Source organism: Octopus bimaculoides, chromosome 25 (genome assembly GCF_046866305.1).
Source record: "Octopus bimaculoides isolate indiv1 chromosome 25, ASM4686630v1, whole genome shotgun sequence".
Lineage (NCBI taxonomy): Eukaryota > Metazoa > Mollusca > Cephalopoda > Octopoda > Octopodidae > Octopus > Octopus bimaculoides.
Genome location: NC_142952.1, coordinates 31,006,040 through 31,013,539, shown reverse-complemented (window position 1 = coordinate 31,013,539; position 7,500 = coordinate 31,006,040). Strand labels below are relative to the sequence as shown.

The 7,500-nt window shown below is 39.2% G+C and overlaps 1 long non-coding RNA gene across 1 annotated transcript in view; it reads left to right on the top strand.

Annotated features, from left to right (window-relative positions):
* The window catches only part of LOC149131150 (uncharacterized), a 559,538-nt gene that overhangs the window by 299,682 nt on the left and 252,356 nt on the right, over positions 1-7,500 (top strand). The window lies entirely within an intron of this gene.

Genomic DNA, 7,500 nt, shown 5'->3' with positions numbered 1-7,500 from the left:
TTAAAATTTCTGGAAAACTGAACCCAACTTCCAATCAAAACTTAATTAAACTTATTCTTGTTGCATTTGTTGTTGTTTTTCTTGCACTCTTCTTCTTCTTCTTCTTCTTCTTCTTCTTCTTCTTATTATTATTATTATTATTATTATTATTATTATTATTGTTGTTGTTGTTGTTGTTGTTGTTGTTGTTGTTAGGCAGCGAGCTGGCAGAATCGTTAGCACGGTGGACGAAAAGCTTAGCGGTATTTCACTCGTTGCTATGTTCTGATTTCAAATTCCGCCTAGGTCGACTTTGCCTTTCATCCTTTCAGGATCGATAAATTAAGTATCAGCGAAACACTTGGCGGGATGTAATAGACTGGACCTCTCCCCCACAATTTCAGGCCTTGTGCCTTTTGTAGAAAGGATTATTATTATTATTATTATTATTATTATTATTATTATTATTATTATTATTATTGAGAGAGAGAGCAGTGACACTGGGCTAAAATATACGAAGCACATTATACCCATCATGACTACCCATCTGATAAGAGTATACCAGGCACATGCATCGCAACCATATGTACAAGACATGGTGATCTCATATCAAGATAAACAACGCATGACCTTGCAGGTGGGGCCCATTTAGAATTTTCTTCAGGTCGAGTAACCCATCCCGCTCAAATAGTCCTTGAATAAGGGTTGTTTAAGGATGTTGAACGAAACACCCATGTTTCCAAAGGTGAATTATACAAACCCCAAAGAATTCCTCTCGACACATGGCTATGATGCTCCCCCACTACTTCTGTCCGTGATCACGGATGCACATATCGTCAGCCACTAAAGGACATGGTCAAATGGTCAAGGACAAACAACTGACAAGCGAACCTGATACTGAGCAGAATATTTGCTCTGGCCCATGTTTTTATACCAAGACAATCAGTTAAGATTATTATTATTATTAGTAGTAGTAGTAATAGTAGTAGTAGTAGTAGTAGTAGTAGTAGTATTATGGTTGTTGTTTGTTGCTGCTGTTTCTTGTAATTTCTCATCACACGTCAAAAAGATTTGCTTCGAGTTTGGACGAAGATTTCAAAAAGCTTTTTTTTTTCTTTTTTTTTTTGTAACTGAAGGAAGTAGTTTTTCTTCTTGAATCATATTTCGCACAGAGATCTCCGACGTTCGTCTCCTTCATTCCAGCCTTAAACAACAAAGTCGGTTTCTGGAAGAAAAAAAACATGAAAAATAATAAAACAAAGTGGGAAGAAAAGATATCGCCATTATATATTTTCCGTCTAACGCTAACGTAAAAATGGCGTCTTCCTTCCTGCGATACGCCCCTCAAAAAGATTACATTGACCAAAGCAAAGCATCTGCCAAACCAAATGTTTAAAAAAAAAAAATTCAGGCAAATAATCGTAGGCATGGCTGTGTGGTACAGAAGCTCACTTTCCAGTCACGTGGTTACAGGCTCAGTCTCACTGAGCAGCACCTTGAGCAACTGTTTTCCACAACAGTCCTTGGCTGCCAAAAGCTATGAGTGAATTTGGTAGATGGAAAGAAGAGTGGAAGCCTGACATGCCTGTCTGTCTGTCTATCTATCTGTCTGTTTGTTTCTGTCTATTTATCTATCTATTTATAACTGTCTGTCTATGTGCCTGCGTGTATGTATGTACGTATGTCTATATGTATGTATGGATGGATGCATGCACGTATGTGTGTATGCGTGCATGCATGTATGCATATATATATATATATATATATATATATATGTGTGTGTGTGTGTGTATGTATTAATGAGCACATGTATGTGTGTGTAAGTGGGTGCATATCTGTGTGACTATGTTGACCTGCACCACGTTTTGCAACTGGCTTTGGTCTCTTTACATCCCTGTAACTTAGCAACATCATCACTACCATCATTAAACACATCCTTTCTACACCAACATACACACCTACATCCTATACAGGCACTCTACGCACCTACTCCTTCACATCCCAAACTGCAACGCAGCCAACCTCCAGCTTCTCCATACACATACCCTTACAACGCCGATCAACCACACCCAATGATACGACCAGCGGGAGCCACCCAGCACAGCTATTACTTTGCGGCCTCCACACCACACGCAGCCACACCCAGGGATTCGCCAACACCCCGCCAAAGCCTTACATTTCGAACCACACCTAAAACCACAGCTTCGATTAAAAAAAAAAAAACAAATCGTGTAAGAATGCAGGTTGTAGTGGTATTTATGGAGGTGGCGGTGGTGGTGGTAGTGTCGGTGGCAGTGTTGGCGATAGTGGTGATGGTGGTGGGAGCGTCGGACTGGCAGTGATGTAGCGTGTAGTGGTAGGGATAGTGTTGGTATGTTGTAATTGTTTTTGGTAGTGGTATTTATAGTATCGGTGGTGGTAGTGATAAAAGCATTAGTAATGGTGAGCGGAGGAGACTGAGGCGGTGCAATGGTTGTGGGGTCGTAGTGGTGGTAGTAGTGATGTTAGTGAAAGCAACGTTCGTTGGAGGGATAATGGTGGTGTTGGTGATGGTTGTCGTGGTGGTAGAGGTGGCATGAGTGGTGGTGGTGGTGGTGATGGTGATAGTGATGGTAGTAGTAGTAGTAGTAGTAGTAGTAGTAGTAGTAGTAGTAGTAGTAGTAGAAGAAGAAGAAGAAAAGAAAATGAAGAACAACAAAGAAAATGTTATGCCTTTCCACCGAGATCGATTTTACCTTTCATCTTCTCAGGGTCGATAAAATCAGTACCAGTCACATACTGGGGTCGATGCAATCAACAATCAACCTTTCCCTAAAATTTCAGGCCAAGCGCTGAAGGATTATTGTTGCTGTGTTTACAATCCTCGCTGAAGCATGAAAAATAAGGAAATCGGAAGTTTTATGTCACTCACGCGTAACCATGTTACGTGTTATATAACGTATACTATATATGAACACAATGAAATGCATGCATATACATGCGCATACGAATACACTCATATACACACACGTAAGCCCAATTATAGACACTTCAGCCGTGGCTGTGTGGTAAGAAGCTTGCTCCTCAACCACATAGTTATGGGTTCTGTTCCACTGCATGTCACCTGGGGCAAGAGTCTTCCACAGTAGTTTCGGGCCACCAAATCCTTGTGAGTGATTTGGTAAAAGGAAATTGAAAGAAGCCCGTTGCACGTATATATTCGGTTATCCCATAAATAATGCGGCTATTTATACTTCTTTTATTTTCAAAATTATGATAAAAAATCTTTTTTAATCTAAAAATATACTCTCCTTCATTTTCTACAATGATCTTCTACATATATATCTTGTAGACTTGGAAGGCCCTTCTTCCAAAATTTACTTGTCCGTGAAGAAAAGTACTCCTCCAGTATTGTTCAGACCTCGTCTACAGAATTCAAATTTTTTCCGTCCAAATCATTTTGGACTATGGAATAAATGATAATCAGACGGGGCAATGTCCGGCGAATATGGTGGGTTCCCATTCAAACTGCTCCAGCCTTTGTAATGTCATCCTCGCTGTATGTGGCCATACATATATATATAACAACAGAAATGGAGTTTAAATTTTAAGTCCCATTTGTGTTTCTTATACTGCCACCGCACCTAGAACGAACCCCTTGAGCTGAATATACGGTTTAACTTGTATCTGGTACTTACATATCTACAGTATCCTACCAACACATGATACTTTCATTGCTGTTTACCCTAGTGTGAATTCTGTAATCAGACCTAGCCATTTCTGGCGTTCTACATATTCATGAACCCTGATTCTTATGAATTCTAAACATATCAGATCGCTGTTAATTATCGTCTTCGGGGAACATGTCTTCACTTTAGAAAATCTGTGTAAATATCAGAAGCGATTTACCGATGTAAGGGGGACTTCGAGACATCGCACTGTTTCGACCTAAGTTTGAGTCTCTTCAGACAAAATACTCCACCGGAACGATGGATTTACCATGAGCATGCGTCTTGGCGTTTTAAAATCGAAAGCAGCAAAAAGATTATCTACTGATAGGTTTTAATGTCTGCCGGACAGGTAATAACTGGTGGGGTGGACGCAGAACAGCGACAATCTCCTTATATTTCTAATAATTACTAATACTACTACAATCTCCAACACATTACCACCACCACTACCACAACATCAACAACAATGCCAACTACTACTACTACTACTACTACTGCTTCTACTACTAATACTATTACTACCGCCACCACTATTACTACTACTACTACTACTACTACTGTATGGTTTGCGTATGCGTGTATGTGTGGGTGCGTGTAAGTGTATGTACAAACTTGTGTATATATGTATATATATATGTGTATGTATATATATATATATATGTGTATATATATATGTATATATATGTATGTATATTTATGTATATATATATATACATGTATATATACGTATGAATGTATGTATATATGTATGTGTGTGGATGTATATATATATATATATATATATATATATATACACACACATGTATATGTCCACTCGTACTATGAACGTAGTACAAATGTATGCATTCAATTATACATAGATATATTCATGTACGTGTATGTACATACATACACATATATATCTATACATAAATACATACGTATACACACATGTATATGTGTGTATATGCGTATAAACACGCGCATACTCGCAGACATACACACATACAAAGGAGTATATATGTATATGTGTCTCTATACTTCTATGTGTACGTATATGTAATTCTGTATGTATGTATATAACTTAATCTCTAGTTTATATAGTCTGTATATTGTGTGTGTATATAATTTCACGTATACATGTGTTTATGTGCGTGTGTGTGTGTGTGTGTGTGTGCGTATATGTGTACACAAGCGAAACTGTAAACTATGCGTGTGTTGTCAATGGTTAACTGTTGTACGTGTATGTGTGTGTTTGCATGTATGTGTGTGTGTGCGCGCGTCTACGTGTTCCGTGTACAGCTATATATTTTTATATGCCAATATGAATGCCATTACAGAATTAGTGTACATTTGTATGGATGCGTGCATGTATATGCTTCTACGTATGTATGTATGTATGTATGTATGTATGCATGTTTGTGTGTATGTGTATATGTTCGTTTTTTTTTGTGTGGGGGAGTGGGACCAGCAAGACATCGACAAGTTAACCGGAAGTTTGGTTGCGGAAGCTTTCTCGCAGTTAAGTTCATCTTTCATTGTTCTCCGCCATCTTGCGCAAATGTAGCACCATCGCCGTCACATTCACTCTTAAGTGATATTGCTCTTGAACTTACTACTACTACTACTACTACTACTACTACTACTACTACTACTACTACTACTACTATTGTTATTATTAACATTATGGTCGTTATTATTGTTATCATCATCATTGCTATTTTATTGCCGTTATTGTTGACTTTAACTGATATATTGCTGTTGTTGTTGTTGTTGTTATTGTTGTTGTTGTTGTTGTTATTGCTGCTATGAGCTCTATCATTTATTATGCTGTCATTCTGTAGTTCCTCCTATTAATGATTACTATTATTATTATTATTGTTATTATTATTATTATTATTATTATTATTATTATTATTAAGGCGGCGAGCTGGCAGAATCGTTAGCGCGCCGGGCGAAATGCTTATCGGTATTTCGCCGTTCGCTACGTTCTGAGTTCAAATTCCGCCAAGGTCGATGAAATAAGTACCAGTTACACACTAGGGTCGATGTTATCGACTGTCTCCTCCCCAAAATTTTCGAGCCTTGTGCCTATAATAACAAAAGCTTATTATTATTATTATTGTCGTCGTCGTCGTCGTCATCATCCTCATCATTATCTTAGACAGCTAACTGGCAGATCTGAGTTCAAATTTCGCCGAGGTCAACTTTACCTGTCGTCCCTTCAGGGTCGATAAGATAAGTAGCTGTTGATGAAAAGAACAGCCGGTTATCCGCTAAAAAGAACAGTCACATGGTAAAAGCCAGGGACAGCAACCGCAGCAGCAGCAGTGAGTACAGCAGCAACTCCAAAAAAAAGAACAATACAGCCTGTGAAAAGTATTGAAGTATTTTTCCTTTGCTTTCGGCACCACATTCCTCATCGCTAGAACAGTAAAAGAAATCAATGACAACAAAAACAACAACAACAACAGCGAGAACACTACCACCTCCGCCACCACCACTGCCAGTGGCAACAAACTCTTCATCTTCGTTGACACTCATTCTCCCACAACAAAACAACAGCAGTAACAACAAAAAACAATAACAGCACCAGCAACAATATAAACGGCGGCCCCTGTGTGACCTCTCCGAACACGATACAGAAAGTGCCCTCGAAATCAGCTGGTTTTTCGCGAGGGCAACCGAAAATACACAGAATATAGAAATGAGTGCAATCGAATTAAGAGAGGCTAAACTGATTTCTTCAAGCGCTTTGAGATATTTCTAGGACCGTTTCGCTCTTTAGTGTTAGTTGGAGACTGGAATGGTATCTTAGACGCATGCTGGGACTGTGTGGGGCTTACAGATAGAGGTGGAGGGTGTAAATGCCTTGCAAACTTGCTCAGACATTTCCAAGAACCTGAGCAAGAACCCGAATAAAAGCGACCATATCGATAATTTTAGGCCAATATCTCTACTAAATGCAGAGTTTAAGATTTTGGCCAAGGTATTGGCAACGAGGTTTGGCGCTTGTCATCAGCGGTCTAGTAAAGTAAGCACAAACACGCGTCACCCCAAATAGATCCATCCACAACGACGTCCACCTCATACGATACCCCGTAGAGAGGGCGACCAAGGAACTGGCACGGCTACACTTCCGCCGGGGTACACTTCGCCTTTCATCTTTTTAGTTTCGATAAAATATAAGTACCAGTTGCGTATTGGGGTCGATGTAATCCACTATAAACCTTCCCTTCAAAACTGCAGCCTTATCGATGTTGTTGTCTTAGTAGTAGTAATAGTAGTAGTAGTAGTAGTAGTAGTAGTAGTAGTAGTAGTAGTAGTAGTAGCAGCAGTAGCAGTGGTAGTGGTAGTAGTAGTAGTAGTAGTAGTAGTAGTAGTTACATATTTTATTTATTCATATGTTTATTTATATGTATTTTTTAAAATTTTCTTTTGCTATTTTCATCTCTTCTCCACCGGAAGCAGCATTGCGGCAGTAAATGTTAGAGGATGAAAATTCGTAAAAGTAATCGCTGCTTGATATAAAGCAAGACAGACGGAACGCCACCGCCACCTCCACCACCGACGACAACAGCAAGAACAACAACAACAACAACAGCGACGACGACGACGACGACTAACAACGGTAATAGGCATTAAAAAAACACAAAGACCAACGGCAGGAATAACAACAACAACAACAACAGCAACAATAACAGCTGATTAAAAAGACTAAAAAACAAATCAACACCGGAAGTTGTGATAATGGGACAAACTAGAAACAATGCAATGGTGGCGGCGGAGGCGGCCGCCGCGATGGTGGTGGTGGTGGTGACGTTTGATGATG